The sequence below is a fragment of the Tauraco erythrolophus genome, chromosome 1, assembly GCF_009769465.1.
Source record: "Tauraco erythrolophus isolate bTauEry1 chromosome 1, bTauEry1.pri, whole genome shotgun sequence".
Taxonomy (NCBI): Eukaryota; Metazoa; Chordata; class Aves; order Musophagiformes; family Musophagidae; genus Tauraco; species Tauraco erythrolophus.
In genome coordinates, this window is record NC_141465.1 from 44,672,847 (window position 1) to 44,691,055 (window position 18,209).

The following is an 18,209-nucleotide window of genomic DNA, read 5'->3' on the forward strand; positions in this document are numbered from 1 at the left end:
AATGTAGGAACTATTGTGACAGTAGCGGTGACTAACAAACACAACCTTATGTTGATTACCATGATTACTCTACACATTAATCTACAACACATCATTAATCTTTTGCCTTGCGCTGGTTGAGAAGGGTGGATTGGTAAGATTATGCTCACACAACTAAAAAGCTAAGAATATCTCAGAATTATTTCCACACTCTTTTAACAACTCTTCTTTGTCCCTCATACAACAGGATACACGACAAGAATAGAATACTTGTGGAAGCAAGGACAGGTAGCCTGGGAAGAATACAGAGCGATTGTCCAAGCAACCAGAGATCAGGTTAGGAAAGCTAAAGCCCTGATAGAGTTAAATCTGGCCAGGGACATCAAGGGCAACAAGAAAAACTTCTATAGATATGTCAATGATAAAAAGAGATCTAGGGAAAATGTAGGTCCTCTCCAGAAAGAAATGGGGTACCTGGCTACCTGGGATATGGAGAAGTCTGAGGTTCTCAACGATTTCTTTGCCTCAGTCTGCACTGGCAAGAGCTCCAGCTTCACAGCCCAAGCCACAGAAGGCAAAGGCAGGGACTGTGAGAATGTAGAACCGCCCACTGTAGGAGAAGATCAGGTTTGAGACCATCTAAAGAACCTGAAGGTGGACAAGTCCATGGGACCTGATGAGGTGCATCTGTGGGTCCTGAGGAAGCTGGCAGATGAAGTTGCTAAGCCACTATCCATCATATTTCAGAAGTCGTGGCAATCTGGTGAAGTTCCCACTGACTGGTAAAGTGGAAACATAGCCCCCATCTTTAAAAAGGGGAAAAAAAGAAGATCGGGGGAACTACAGGCCAGTCAGTCTCTGTGCCCAGCAAGATCATGGAGCAGATCCTCCTGGTGACTATGCTAAGGCACATAGAAAATAAGGAGGTGATTGGTGACAGCCAACATGGCTTCACTAAGGGCAAATCCTGCCTGACTAATTTGGTGGCCTTCTATGATGAGGTTACAGCATTGATGGATAGGGGAAGAGCAACTGACATCATCTACCTGGACTTATCCAAAGCATTTGATACTGTCCCACACGACATCCTTGTCTCTAAACTGGAAAGACATGGTTTTGATGGATGGACCACTCGGTGGACAAGCAATTGGCTGGATGGTAACACTCAAAGAGTTGTGGTCAATGGTTCAATGTCCACGTGGAGGCCAGTGACGAGTGGTGTTCCTCAGGGGTCAGTACTGGGGCCAGTGCTATTTAACATCTTTGTTGGTGACGTGGACAGTGGGATCGAGTGCACTCTCAGCAAGTTTGCTGATAACACCAAGTTGTGTGGTGTTGTGGACACGCTGGAGGGAAGGGATGCCACCCAGAGGGAACTTGACAGGCTGGAGAGGTGGGCCTGTGAGAACCTCATGAAGTTCAACAAGGCCAAGTGCACGTGGGTTGGGGTAATCCCAAGCACAAGTACAGGCTGGGCAGAGAATGGATCGAGAGCAGCCCTGAGAAAAAGGACTTGGGAGAGCTGGTGGATGAGAAGTTCAACATGAGCCGGCAATGTGCGCTGGCAGCCCAGAAAGCCAACCGTATCCTGGGCTGCATCAAAAGGAGCGTGGCCAGCAGGTCGAGGGAGGTGATTCTGCCCCTCTGCTTTGTTCTCGTGAGACCCCAACTGGAATACTGCGTTCAGCTCTGGAGTCCCCAGCACAAGAAGGACATGGAGCTACTGGGGCAGGTCCAGAGGAGGGCCACGAAGATGATCCGAGGGCTGGAGCACCTCTGCTATGAAGACAGGCTGAGAGAGTTGGGGCTGTTCAGCCTGGAGAAGAGAAGGGTCCAGGGTGATCTTATCGAAGCTTTCCAGTACCTAAAGGGGGCCTATAGGAAAGCTGGAGAGGGACTTTTTACACGGGCATGTAGTGATAGGACAAGGGGCAATGGATTTAAATTGAAAGAGGACAGATTTAGATTAGATATAAGGAAGAAATTTTTCACTCAGAGGATGGTGAGGCACTGGAACAGGTTGCCTAGAGAAGTTGTAGATGCCCTTTCCCTGGAAGTGTTCAAGGCTAGGTTGGATGAGGCTTTGAGCAACCTGGTGTAGTGGAGGGTTTTCCTGCCCATGGCAGGGGGATTGGAACTAGATGATCTTTGAGGTCCCTTCCAACTCTGACCATTCTATGATTGTATGATTTTATTTTCATTCTATTGCTTTCAGTATTGTTTCCGATACAACATTTTGTCTAAACCCATACAGCTATTTTTATGCAATTCTTTGGTGTCATTGTACTTATTAAACACTCTACTCGTACAGTCATTAGATAACCAAAAGGCAAGCTCCATACTAATTTATTGTATTTGGTACCTTCTAACAACTGGCGATAAAAACAAAATCTTGCATATCTATTTTAGTGTGAGACTACTTTTATTTGAAAGCAGTCTTCAAAGCATATGCTTTGATGACTTTGCAAAGGCAATATTTAGAAAGAGACTTGATATATCAAAAAAAAGATTAAAAAAAAGTCAATATATAAAACTCAAAGCCAAATGAGCACTAAAGCTGAATATATCCATTGAGAAGATTCTTTATTTTGAGTTAAATCTGTTGAATCCAAAACACTTGATCTGGGTCTGGCTTTGCTGGAGTTAAGTTTCTTCATAGCAGCCTGCATGATTCTATGTTTTCAATTTGTGGCTAAAGCAGTGTTGGTAACACACCAATGTTTTGGTGCTTGTTGAACAACACTTACACAGTGTCAAGGCTTTCTCTTTTTTTCCCGCTCTGCCACATCCCCATCAAGTCAGCTACAAGTGGGTAAGAGGCTGGGAAAGGACATGGCTGGGACAGCTAACTCAAATTGGCCAAAGGAATATTTCGTATCATATGATGTCACGCTCACCAGCATGAACTGAGATAGAGGAAGGGTGGATTGTTTTGGCTTTCAAGGTGGCCGTGGCTTGGAGACTGGCTAGACGTTGGTCTGCTTTTAGAGAACAGTAAGTGATTTCCTTTGTTCTACTTGTATTTTGTTTGAGTTTCCCCTCTCCTACTTGCCTTCACATATTAATCTGCCTCTATCTCAAACTGTGGAAAAATAACCAGAAAAGCGGGGAATGAAAGAACACTGTTCCCCAAAGTTCAACTTACAAGCTGTAATATTAAAGCAGCTTTGAGACAAGGCACAGTTGCAGCTCCCAGGATTGGAATGTGGTTGGCATGGACAAGGCCTGCCCTGGCTGAGCAGAATGTACAATATCCTTGAAATGGGGAGCAGAGTGGTACGAAGGTACCACAGCTTGTCCCTGTTACCAAGGATAGAGAATGGCTGGGAAAGGTAACCGCATAGAGGTCAAGAAAGATGGATCACAACTGTTGCCTCAACAATGGTGGTGAGTGGAGCCAGGTCACTCGATCCAGCTAGGCATTTATCTAGGCAATCTGGCCATATAAATGTTTAACTATTTGCAAAATTCTTGTCCTTTAGGTGAACTTTGCTCATTATAACATCATTATAATACCAAAACCCACCTTCATCTCAGAAGCTACCCACCTCCGGGCTGCGATCACCCCTCACTGAGCATGCACCCTGAAATTTTTCTATTACATACCCTTAAATCAAAGTGAGAAAAATTTACACCTAATAGAGATATGTATGACTAGAGTCACTCAAGCTCCACCTGAAAGTATAAAAATGGCTTAAGAGAAGGGAGTGTTGGAGAAAGACCTCCATCAGAATATCTGGGACCAGTCAACAGGCTGGACCTCTCTTCTCCCCCTATAGGGACGCCTATTGGGTAAGAGCTTTGTGTTATGCACACTCAATTACTAACATCTTGCTAGCTATTTAGAATTATCACTGATAAGGTTTGTTTCGCAGTCAGTATCTTATCACCGGCCATCTTCGAACCTTTATCATTTCATGAGCATATGTAGTAAAATTTGTCATCTATATATGTTTCTGGAAACTTCAATAATTGATATAGGGGATATAAGCAATTTGTCCTGGTGTCATCTAATCCTGAATAGGTTAGATGATCACCCTCCAACCTCCTGGGCTGTCCAGAGGGATTTGTCTTGGTAACGCTGTCAGTGTAAGCCTGACTGGTTGATCAAATTGTAAAAGCTTCAAGGAAACCCCCTTTCTCTTTAAATAGGATGTGCCAGGATGATTGGATACAAGGGTATCGTCTTTCTTGGAAAACAAGCAGACCGGTCAAATTTAACAGGGCTCGAGGCAGTCCCCCCCTCTCTATCCTCTATCAACCCGACATCGTGTCTTAACGTGACATAAATCATGAGTCTTCTCTCTTTTGTTCTTCCTATTTTCTCCCCTCATCCCACATGAGTGGAGAGGGACCGAGCAAGTGGCTATGCAGAAGTGATTTCTTTCTGAATGAATCTAATTAAATTCTTGCTACCACAGCTGTATGGCCTGAGAAATTCAAGAAGAAGGAGCAGAGATTAAGCTCAAACTGAAGAGAACATGCACAGCCCCAGGTAAAAACCATAAAAATACTGTTAAAGCATATTTGACTAAATTAAAATAAATTATCAACATGCAATGACTAATATGACAAGGAAATATAAGAAATAAAAGTGAAATTTGTTTTAAAAAAATCTTTTTAATTTGAGGTAAACTACTGAAGTCACAGTGTTATATCTGAAAGCAGAATTCGATTTCTTGAAATAAGCAGAACGTTTGAACAAAAAATATTGTCAGGTGATTTGGGTTCTTCTGTACTGATGTTATTCTTGCAATAGTTTAGTCTAGGCTGTATTTACCAGGTAATTAAAATATGCAAATTTATTATCATTTTACTTTGACTTTCTCCCTTTGTATCACAAAAAAGAAATGTTCAATATTTGAATTATTCCTGATTAACTGAAGATAGCATTACACTAACTTAAAATCTTTGTTTACCTCTTTACTTGATTTTACTACTCATTTATCACTATTATCTTGTTATGTCATCTTTTTTTCCTTAAATATTTTAACATGTTTAGCATAGTAATTTTGCTTAATTATTGTGGCATCAAGATCCAAATGTTCTGATAAATTGTTTCTTTACTTTCTTCTGATGTGCCATTAGTTTCTTCCTTTTTCTATATCTCTAAATGCTTGATCTTGTCTTCGTTTCGCCTAAATTTCTGAGTGAAGTCAAAATCAAGTAGATCCGGCTAGCAATAGTGTCTCCCCAAGGAAGGACCAGTGGTGACTTATAACCTGAGCTTGTTACATGAGTACTCACAGTACACTCTTCCATATTTATCAAAATAGAATAGGAAAATTCCCCCAGATTTCTGAAGATGGTTATCCCCCATGCTGAGGTTTTTCCACTTCCTTCCTGAGAAGCAGTGAGTTTTCTGCGACTGAACTTAGGTGTTACAGTTGGAAAAGACCAATGGCACCATTTGGCTTGGCTTAGCTGACAAATTGCATGGAGGACATAAAAATAAATAGCAGCATACTCAGCTGACCTGTGGTATACTGGAAGATACAGGGTAACCTGAACTGGTGCTGATGTTGCAGTAAGATCTCCATCTGCTTCTTCCCAGGGCAATACAGTGGAATGAGACTCCTCCAATTAATCTCTCTCTACAGAATATTATAGGACTACAAAACCTACTGTGACCAGCCTCTGAGGAGATATTGCAAACTGAATAGAAAGAAATTAAGATTTCTGTGAAATAAATTGAACTGACTAATGTAGTTCTCCTTGAGGTCTGTAAGGGCAGTGTTCATATGTGAGAAATATATCAGTGCCTTTATCTCTGTGGATTTTAAACAACCCTCATAGGTTTCAGATAAGCACATGTACCATAGACATAACTGATTTATTCTGAACTTCATATCACAGCTTCGGCTTTGAAATCTGCTTATAAATACTAATAGAGTAGCAGCAAAGAGACTGGTAGCATGTCCATGATCACTGCATCTCCCTGCATATCTTTTGTACAGTAGATGGCACACAGCCAAACTGGCATCCTGCGTCTGTACGAGAAGTTTGTACTCCTGTGAAGTGCAGATCCTTTGTGGGTCACCGAGTGTGAAGAGAGCAAGAGGATATACACTCCTGATACACTGATTTTCCCAGCTGTCTTCAGTGACAAAAATGAGACAAGGTTGGATGATGGTTGTTTCTACAGACACCAGTTATCCCACAAAACTCCACAGAGGTGTCTTTCCTCATCCACTCTCTGTCTGTTTCACCCTGAAGTTCTCTGGCTCTCCTAAACTCCTTCTTTCCTGTCATATGGCTAAACAGGAACAAACTTAATACCTGTAGGAAACACTCTTAGCTTTTGCTTTCTTTGTGGTTGGTTCTGTTTTCTTCCGTTAAGCCATCTATTTGTTCTTGTCTCTTTCCTTCTGCCTCAGTCAGCTATGTATTTGGTGCACATATAAATTTAATAGTGTACTATCAAGGCAAGCTCTGGCTTAAATAATTGTGAAGGTTTACAGTGAGAGTGTATCTCAGTGCTCTTGGTTTCATCGTGTTCTGATACAGCCAGTATATCTATATAAACAGACCGGCTTCTCACACTGGAAGTGCCATATTATTAATTCCATCTCCCATCTCAATACATGTTCCTGTGTGACCAAACATCTGTTTTAAAAATCATTGTGGTGTCTAACACTTCCCAAGTGAAGTCTGACTCATGGATAAGGCCACTTACACCTCAGCAACTTCTGGACATTGGATATGAGTGCCTCCTCAGAGTTCCACATCAGTGGAGGCATGCTCAGAATAAACAGCTAAAGCTACAAGGGGTGACAGCACAAAGAAAAATAGCAGTGATGACCCTGACAAGGAATATGTTAGAATATTAACTAGGAAGATCAATGTTAGGGAATAGTTGGAAACAGTCAGAAGAGATCATGCATAAAGGAACAGCTTGATAGATCTACCTTCTCCTTTAGAACAAAAAACAGTGAGATAAAAATCAGATGAGACTAAAATATTTTGGATGTTGTCTGCAACTTCTATCAGAGCTAAGTAAAAAGAGATATCAAAAAGCAGTTTTCAAGTTTTATTTAAAATTTAACAATGTGCCTGATTTTCTTGTGAACTTCCCTGGGAAATGGCCATTTTCACCTATCACATTGTTGTGGTTTAACCCCGGCAGGCAGCTGAGTCCCACCCAGCTGCTAACTCACTCCCCTCTCAGAGGGATGAGGGAGACTACCAGAAGGGTTAAACTGAGAAAACTCACTTGTTGAGATAGAGACAGCTTAATAGGTAAAGCAAAATCCATGCACACAAGCAAAGTAAACCAAGAAATTCATTGACTACTGCCCATTGGCAGGCAGGTGTTCAACCATGTCCAGGAAAGCAGGGCTTCATCACGCATAACAGTGACTTGGCAAGACAAACACCATCACTCTGAAAGTCTCCCCTTCTTCCTTCTTCTCCCAGTGCATCTTCCTGCGCAAGACGTCATATGGTATGGAACATTCCTTTTGTCAGTTGGGGTCAGCTGTCCCAGCTGTGTCCCCTCCCAGCTTCTTGTGCATCTCCAGTCTACTTGCCAGTGGGGTGCTGTGAGAAGCAGAGAAGGCCTTGGCTGTGTGAGCGCTGCTCAGCGATGACTAAAACATCTCTGTATTATAAACAGTTTCCAGCACAAGTCCAAAACATAGTCCCATACCAGCTACTGTGAAGAAAATGAACTTTATCACTGCCAGAAATAGTACACACATATAAAATATCTTTTCATATTCTGATTCTGATTTTTCCACAAAGTATTACATACAAATCCTACAACCCGAGAAACGACTTAAAATTACAAGGATGGTAATGGTGAGATACTTAAAAAAGGAACTGTTGTATTTTTATTTATGTTGTTCCCTATTTGAAGATTTATATGTGAGATTTTTACTGCCCTCTAAATACATAACTAAACTCAGTTTTCTTATGCATTTACATTCAAGAGTGAGTCAGTGAACTATCTGTTGCCTTTACTGTCTTCATTCTTTAGAGTTCTATTATAATTTCTATCACAGAAGAAAAGTGTTCTTGATAAAGAGATAGTCACACTTTATCATCTTCTTTTCTGTGCACTTTAAATGAAACTAGATTTGTGCCATTTTCATCTACATACTCTTGCTTATCTCAGTGGAGTAAGGTAAATAGCAGAAAAAAAACCTTGAGCATAAACATTTCCTTCAAAATTAAACATGCTTACTTTACATCTGATTCTTCAAATCCTGAACATCCTTCATCTCCACATCGCTTTCAGCAGCAATTGAGTATGCAGAGTACCTAAAGGATTAAGTCCGTCCTCTCTGTACTATTTTTTGTGCTCATCCTGCAAATTTCTTTTTAAGATATGCACATTTTTCTGCAGGTACAAAATAGTAAATTGAATATTTTCGGTTACAGTTTTGAAAATATTCCTTTTGTATTTATTCATGCTAACAGTGCAGTGTTTCAAGGGTTTGCATATATTTGCAAATCTTTGCCTGTTATTTCTAATTATCCACTTACACAACAGAAATCCATAAATGGTTTTATGAAAGGAAAACAACTAAAACAATAGATTCTTATCATCAATCACAAATTATTCTCAGCATTATAAAAAGAATAATAATGAGAAAAAGGAAGAATAACAAAAGAACAGACTTGAGAAATTGTAGTCTATTTCCGAATCATTTGTGTATAGTAAAAAAAATAAAACATACATTAAATGTTGCACATTAATTTATTTTGTTACGATAAAATAAAATTAGTATTTTTGAAATTTTCTTGACTTACAGAGACTAAATTTTATTCAGGTGTTTTCACTGTTTTTCCAACATGAAGGTTATGCATATTCTGACCTCCAATTTGAAAAAAAAATAGTGGTAGGAATAGGTACTTGATCTGGGAAATTGCTGAATCATAGATCAGAAAGCAAATAAACAGTCGTGCTTTTTTGTCCATGATTCCAACAGCAATAGAGAGTCATCAGGGGCAGTTCCAAAGGATTTAGTCCTCCTGTACTTGTCTTTGGGCTTGCTTTTTCCATTTGGCCATTTCAGCTTTGCTTTTTTTTTCTTTTTCACTGTACTGTTCCATTTTTAAATTTAATTTCCAATCTATTCTAGCAATGTTAATTATCGTCCTCTCATGAGGTCTGCATAATTTTGAGTTTGGATATAGAGGCATTTGCAGGATGAGTAATCATCTTATTTGGATTTCATTTAGGTCTTGTTTGTTTGTTTTCTTTGTGTCTCCATAGGATGAGGAAGTAACACCTGTTTAGGAAGAAGCATTCAGGGGTAATTTCTCTCAATTACTTCTCTAAAAATTATGCAGTTTGCTCTCAAAACATTGTTATGGGGCATTGTTATGCTAGGATGTTTCGGAGCTGTAAACTGGGACTCAATCACACCTCAAAATTTAATTTAATTTCTTTAAGACTTCATTCTCTTAACAGAAAATATCATTATGTATATACATATAATTGCTAAAATTAACATAGCAAATTGTCCATCTGTATTGGGTCTGGCTGAGATGGAGTTAATTTTCCCCATAGCAGACCTCATAGTGATGTGCATTTTATTGGTAGCTGGAAAGGTGTTGATAACATACCAACGTTTTGACTACTGCTGAGCAGCGCTCGCACACCCTCAAGGCTGTCTCTCCAACATTCCCCCTGCCTCATTCAGTAAGCTAGGAGTGGGCAAGATCTTGAGAGGGGACATAGCCAAAACTGACCAAAGGGGTATTCCACACCATATGACTTCTGCCAGGCAATAAAAGCTAAAAGAAAGGAGAAGGAGGCGGGGCATTCATTACTACGATATTTGTCTTCTGGAGCAACCATTACACGGGCTGAAGCCCTACTTCCTGAGAAATGGCTGGACATCACCTCCTGATGCGAAGTAGAGAATAAATCTTTTGTTTTCCTTTGCTTCCGCAAGCAGCCTTTGCTTTTGCTTTATTAATCTGACTTTACCTTGATCCACGAGTTTTTTTCCATCTTATTTTCTTCCTCCCATCCTGCTGAGAAGGGTAGTGACAGAAAAGTTTGGTGGGCACCTGGCATCCAATCAAGGTTAATCTACCACACCATAAAACTATTTTTTTTCCTTTGATCATTTCTCACCTCCCCTGTTTATAAAATGTAGCATACAATTCTAAAAGATGCTTCTCATCACAAGAAGATATTATTTTATGAAGATATATTGCTGAATTTAGCATTATATAATCATAGTTCTACTCTTGATAGCTTTCTATTAATCTAAAGTGCCTGTACAGTTTCTAAGTCATTTCCTGTTCGGGGCATTTATCTTATTTTGGGAAAATGCCCTAAATTTGGGTATTTGTATTGCTAATGCATTTATGTAACCTGTCCCAGACCAATCATTAACATTCATGTTAGATATTAACAATGGACTAATTTGATATTTTTTTAGCAGGTAATTTAACAAACAAACTCAACAAAAATGTATGCAAGTCCAGCATTAACATGCATCCCCATGCCCAATTCGCTCTTAGTCACATCTCAAAAGTTGTTTAAGATGCTAGACAAACTTCACCGCATTGACTAAGAATAAAAAAATTTCAAGCTTCAGGAAGCCAATATGGAACACAAATCAAGAAGTGATTATGTTATTTGAGAATGTCATTTTCCTAAACCTGAAGTCTGTGATTTCTCAGAGTTAATGTACACTTGGTCTTGGTTTACAGATCTAAAAATCACTCTAGTTTTTGATGGATTACTTAGAATTTTAGAATACTTGGTCCTCACATAAATGCACAGATAATTCCCTCTAATATTAAATCCTTGGTTGATATTGATGGGAGTCAATATTAGACTTGATAATTTATCAAATGTTGATTTATTTATAATCCTCAAGTGATTTCAAAACTTTTGTTGCAAAAACATTTTTAAAAAAATAAGAAGGCTGTATTCCCTACAGCAATTTCTTAGCAACCTTGTTTGTGAAATATGTAGCAGATGACTTGCAGTGAGGAACTAGCTGACTCCATGTGGAGACTGTGGAGACTACAAGGAGGTCTGCACAGCAGTTCAACACTAAAATGAATTTGACCACGGGGATTATCAGATATTGAAGAATGAAGATGTCCTCCTCTGTCCTAAGCATAGCCACAGTTAGCCCTTTAGACAAAAGTATATAGAAAAGAATAACAGAACTATCAGGAAATTCTTCAGCACTGAAAGAACCATCAAGTGGCTGATTAAACTTGAAGTGTAATGGCTTAAAGAATATGGGAGAGCCTCAATAGCATTCTGTTTGTACAATTTATCAACAAACTGCTAGTCTAATAATGTGGAGGATAGTATGAGCTAATACACTTTTCTCACACTTAGCAATGAAAATTCATCATTCAAATATGAACTGCACCCAACACTGCATTTAGATTGTCCTGTAAAATAAATTTTATACCTCACTGATTTTACAACTAATTATTAATTTTTCTCTCTGTTTCCAGTTTGCTGTAATTAGAGGCAATAGAAGTAAAATAAAAATAGAAAGTAAATACTAAAAGTGCAGTAGTGCTTTGCTGCCAATATCCATCCTACAAAGACCAATTTTCTCACTGTTAGTTTGCAAAATAATTATTTGTGTGTAATCAAACAATATCTCAGTGTGTTGTGTTTATGTGGTGGGAGTTTGGTAGCAGGAGAGGGGCTACAGGGATAGCCTCTATAAGAATTTACCAGAAGCTTCTCTGGCTCTTAGTCGGACCTACCTCTGACCAGGGCCAATTCAATCAGTGCCTTTGTGAATAACATATTTAAGAAGGTACAAAGAGTACGTCGGTTTGGCTGGTCGTGGCTGCAGATAAGAGAGGAGTGGGATGTGGGAGGAACAACTATACAGACACCAAAGTCTGTGAAGATGGAGCAGGAGGAGGTGCTGGAGCTGAGATTCCCCTGCAGCCCATGGTGAGATGGCGGCAGCAGCCCCCCTGCTGCCAGTGGAGATCAATGGTGGAACAGTTCGTGCTGGAGCAGGTAACTGCCCAAAGATGGCTGTAACTCTGTGACAAGTCTGTTGATGAAAAACTGCGCCCCATGGGAGGGAATCATGACACAGACGTTCATGGAGAACTGTCTCCCGTGGGAATGGACCCCACGCTGGAGCAGGAGAATAGTGGGAGGAATCCTCTTCCTGAGGAGGGAGTGAAAAAAAACTGTGATTAACTGACAGTAGCTCCTATTCCCTGTCCCCTGCACTGCTAGAGGGGAGGACGTAGAGCTAGGAAAAGGGGAAAGATGGGAGGAAGGTGTTTTTAAGATCTGGCTTTGTTACTCATTATCGTCTCTGATGTGATTGGTGACAAATCAAATTGATCTTTTCCTCAAGTCAAGTCTGATTTGCCTGTGGCCATAATTGGTGAGCAATCCCTCCCTGTCCTTGTCTCAACCCTCAAGACTTTCGTTATATTTTTTCCTCTCCATCCCACTGACGGGGTCGAGTGAACGAGTGGCTGCATGGTGGTTAGTTGTTAGCTGGGCTAAACTGTGACATTCAGATTGATGCAGTGGGTAACAAATATTCTCAAATAGTTTCTTGATTTCCCTTCAATGTCTGAAAAACAGAAAATCTCAAGCATACCTTGCAAGGTGGGAAAATAAATAGCTTAGCAGAAAATTTTCCTGTCTCAACAGAGCCTTTCTAGAGATGATCTCAGAATCTACAGAAAAACACCATGCATATCTACAGTCCTCTTACCATTAAGCTGTCACATAATCCATTGCCTTATAAAGGTACTTAAATGACTTTTCTGTATGGTAGTCTACTGCAGTGACTCCTCATGGTCTTAATCATAGAAAAGCAATATTACTGATCAGTCAGTAAAATTTAACTAAATACTGTACTGCTAACTTTTTGGGAAATATATACTATTTAAATCCATGAAAACAAACATTGAGAGAAATAATAAATAATAAAAGCATATACGCATTTTCAGTACAAAGTTTTAGGTTCTTATGTAGAAAAGTGTCATCAGAGAGAAATGCAAAACATGACTTCATTTTAACTTTATCATTTTTACATTATTCTTTCAAAATACACACTCATCTTGCAGCATTTATGCTGCAAAGTGGTAAAAGGAATATATGCAAGCTGGAATGTCAATAACATCATGTGTTAAACTCTTACCATGTGCATTGTTATTACATGTCTGAGCATGAAAGCAGGAAGGAAAGAGCAAAGCATATTTTTGGTATGTACAGGTCTAATAACACGCGACCAAATATTTAGCAATTTTAAGGATGTGAAGGTGTTACATTCCAGTGTTTTAAAGATTCACTAGAAACTGTTCTCTGATAGACAGAAACTGATGTATTTACCTGTTTTGTACTAAAAGTGTTGACCTATTGAAATGCATTTTTATTACCTTTCTTTCTGTTGGATGAGGAGTTTGCAGTATGCTTGCAGCATCAGTAGACAAGTTCCCCATTGAATTTATTTTGTGATTACTACTGGATCAAATAGAAGCCTTTTTTCTGTTCTTCCTAGCAGAAAATTAAACAATGTCACAATTTGGAACGAGTATGAACTGACATTTTCCCAGTGGCTTTTACCAGAATGTCGTCATTTAGGCAATAAAAATCGCTAACATTTTTCATAAAATTTACTAAAATACAGATACATTGAAAACTTGGAACTGGATTCTACGTATCCATAAATATACATTTAGTAAGAAAATATTAATGCAAAAATATATTTTTTCTACCTATATCTCCATTCACTAATGACAGAAAGCATGATTATATTTAACTTCCATGTAATTGTGAAACATTTCTTTAACTAAGCAGATCGATTTGTCCATGACATACAGATGTTTTAGAAGGGAAAAAGAGATTTAGGATTTATGTAAACATCATTCCAATCTTACAGCACTGACCTCATTGCTGAAAGGTCTGATTAGTCAAAAAATACACTAATACAGAAAATACTCTAATACAGAAAGCTCTAAGAGTTTTTGGTGGTGTTTGATTGGGTTTTTTTAAGATGCTTGCTATTTCTATTATCTAACACAACATTCTTTTGAAAGCCCGTTTACCAAGAAAAAAGAATTATTAGGAGATTCTTAAGAAATTTCAAAATCTCCTCCAAAGGTTTAAGAAAGAAATTTTCTGAAATTAAGAATTTGAAGTCTTGGTAAGTTGTACATTATATTTTGGCAATGATCCCGCAAAGTAGTTAGGCAGATAATTCAGGGAGATTCAGGTTTGTTTAAAGCTGAGTATGTGATTTGTACCTTGTACTTTCTAGACATTTTGAACAAATGTCATTGTAGTGTAGCTATACAATTACAGTTCCTTTCAAGTATTTTAAAAGGGTTTACCATGTTATGCATAATAATGTTCTGTGTAAAAAGTATTTTTAATGAATATGAGGTTTAATTGTACATTATAACATTTCTTGCAAAATGGATTCTGCAATTAAAAGCTTTACTTTGAATCCTTACAACAAAAAGCTTGTTTTTTCGAGATGGAAATAAGAAAAAATCATGTCTACTTATTGATAAATTAAAAAAAAAAAAAAAACAAACCCAACCAAAACCCCCCAAAACTATATTATTTTCTTTTTAAGGTTAGCACAACCATACCTATCTTGGTAAAGATCTCCAGTAAGGTATTGATTGCAAAGTATGATTTGCCTGTAATTAAGGTAGACAGGTTCAAGTACACAGATGGTGGCAAAGAAAGATAATAGGAAGGTGTTAAAAGTGTCAAGAAATCTTACTACTGTTGAGAGGGAACATGGTAGTGACAATAAGAAAAACAGTAGTATTTATATGGGAATAAAGAAGCTGCATTCCTGCAATAAAACCATGAAAAAAAACTTCCTCTGTGTTATTATCCTATTCTTATCTCAAAACTTCTTACAGTGTTATATGAAGAGACAGAAATTCAGAAGTACTGTCATGGCAAAAAAAACTGTCAGTCTGACTATATATATATTGGCATACAAAGACAAATTCTAATTGTAAATGAAATTACATCCTGGTATACCTTTAGATTACAGTAGGAGGTTAGAGTAAAATTTGTTTCCTTCCATTCTCCTGTATCCTTCATTACCTCATATGCAAGTTCTCTCATCTAAAGGATCTGCAGAGGGCTATAACAAAATGCTTGCCCTCATCAAGAGAGGGTCTACATGCTTATTGACCTTACTTGGCCCACAGGAACAGTAAAGAAAGTTTTTCTCTCCAGAGGCAAACTTTGCAGGTAGTTGTCAGTAGAGGGTTCCTGACAAACAAAATATAGCCCAGTGTACCACGCTATTTACAACCAGCACATTATGAGGTATTTATACTACTATCCCAGCACTACAAGTATTTTGTTGTGATATAAGTTACCGCAGTTTCATGGTAAACACCACTGAACTCCAGTGGTATAAAGGTTCAGCAGCAGAGCTGTTAAGGTAATTCTCGGCTGAGGCAAGGCTGGTCAAACACTAGACTGGCCAAGTCACCTCAAGGTCCTTTTTAGTTCCTTTAATGAACAGGAAGAGAAGCACAAATGCTGGCATGATGGCTATCATCACAGATTCCCTTCTACCAGGCACCCACTCCTCCCAGTTTTCTCTGGCTCAAGTCTTTCATTGTTTACCAACACTTGTATTCTTGCTATGACCATTGTGTCCTCTGTGTTACGTTCCGTCCACAGACAACAGAAAATGCAGTTCCCTCTTTTCAGACTGCCTCAAGAAAGGAAGATAAAATCAGTGAGTTATTTATATTATTTTTACATTTTGTTTTTATATATTACTATTGGACATTTTCTTGCAGTTTCTGCATCAATCCGTTATTACTTGGCTAATTTCTTGCAGGTGTCACAGAAACATTGATGAATGAACTATTATTCCTGTTGGGAGACTGGATTGCCCTTTACACAAGGATAATGGCTTTTTTAAAGATAAAATGGATTAAATATCTATCATATTTTCTGTTTATTTTTCTGAATCAAGGGTTGCTAAAATGAAGATATCCACTTCAGACACTTTTACTTTCCCTCTTATCCTAATTATTAACTGTTGAGGTCTTCTTAATGGACTTGTGACTGCTAGTATTAAAGCACCAGCACAAATTTTCATCCACCAGACTGTACTTCTGAACTATAATGCACAACCAGATTGACCTGAAGGGTAGCACTTTAATCAGAGTTGAACATGTCAGGCAAAGAATCAGACAGAAAAAAGACACAAGAAAAGCTGATGAACATTCAGATGGACAAGTCTGAGTGCAGGAGAACAAAGAGTCGCATGTATTGCAGACAAACGTGATCAGAAGTGGCAGTTTGAGACTTTTTTTGTGGAAAGTAGGAAGTTTAGAAGAAGAAACTACAAGAGAGAAATGATCTTGTAGGATAACAAAAACACTCCAACTAACCAATCAGCAACAACAAAAAGAATTATAGAAGGTTTATCAACAAAGTTGTGATCAAGAGATTCATAAAATTAAGATTTAATTAATTCTTATTAAACCTGACACAAGTGGAAGAGACATTCTGACAACATTACCATGCTAATACTATAACCATCCAACAGATTTCACTAATTTTTATGTTTTGTTCTGTATTGTAACTTCCTAATGTATTGTTTATCATACCATTTTTAAATTTTCTTTTAGGTTAAGCGTATTAAAGTACAAGTTAATACTGAAGCAACTGCTGTTATGGTAACATCCTGAAGAATTTCTGCTGCTATTTCTTGTTTGTGAAACACAGAGGTCCTCTAGCATTTAAATCAATGAGCAGATCTGTTATACAGTTCCTTTTAGTTCTTTAGCTGCTGATCTCCATTCACTACTTCCTAAAATCTGTCTCTTTGCAAGAATTGGAAACTTTTTTCCCTGTCTCTCCTGAGTAGATGATGTATAAAGAGGAAGGCATGTCAAGATGTTCTGTGTTGTCCTTCTGGCACCTAGACTTGTCCTGATTTGTTTGGAGAGCCACTTACATTTACATTTTTGTGTTTGTTCAGATGAAATTTGAGGAGAGTAGTATACATGTAGAATCTAGGACTAGAAGAATAGTTATACAGAAATTGCTGACATTTGCTTATTTCTCTCTTTTGGAGAAAACATCTGACTTAATCGGACGTTTACCTTTCAATAGGATTTTTAACCAACTTACACAGAAGAAAGGAAAACCTGTCTTACATTTGGCATGCAAACTGGGACAGCACATTGGCAAAATTTTTCTGTAAAATAATTTGACCACTTTTGACTCCATGAACAGATTTGGAGACAAGGAAATCCCCACAGAAGACAGAAGGGTTTAATATTAGCAAGAGAATTTAAATAAAATATAGAGAGTATTCAGAAGGAACCAAATCCATCATAAGTTTGCTCAGATGAGAACAAAAGAGAGAGATAGAAAGGGGGAGAGGGAAAAACAGAGAGAGGAGGGAGAGAAAGAGAAGTGACTACTCCTGAAAACTAAGGCTTATTTTATTCAATAAAGACAAAAGAGTACCAGGGTCAGTATGTAGTGTCCAAACAGTCACATAGTGAGTGTCCAGCAGAGGGAGATTTACCACATGTGTGCGACATTTTCATCTGAAATTAAACCTACAGGATTAGCTACTAAATGTCTTTTTTAAAAAAAAAAAAAAAAAAAAAGTGATGTGTTTGTGTGTATGCATATGTTAGGATGTCCATGAATTCAGTCAGTTGTGAAAAACTTTTCAAGATCCATCCAGTTGTGAATGCCAAAATGGCAAATTTTGTTTCCAGATTGTAATACAGACCCTCCTTTGGAGCTATACTCATACTCAATTTGGAATACCACTACATAGAATAACAGAAGGTTTTCTGCTGCTATCCATGTTAAATTTTATTACAGAAAGAGAAAAAATAAACTGTGATGAATATGAATAAATTACTACCGATGAAGAAAATGAAACACACACCTTAACATGATTAAAAAGTGCTAACATTTTTGGTTTAGAAAAGAAAGCCTTCCTCTTTCCGGGAACAAGATTGTTTTAAACTGTTTTGAATAATGAAATATTTTTCTGTATGCACGGAAAAATGTGTAAATCAGTGATGCTCTGCAGAAATTGAGGCTACGTGCCAAACACTTGCCTTTTGGAACAGGTGATAAATTGATCTTAAAAAAAACCAAGCCCCCAATTTTTTTTTTCTTTCCTATGATTTCCTTGTGGTACTGTCATTAAATAAGTACCTCAATGGGAACGAAAGGGGATATTAAAAGAATTTATATGAACAAAAATATATTTAAATAAATATTTTAAATA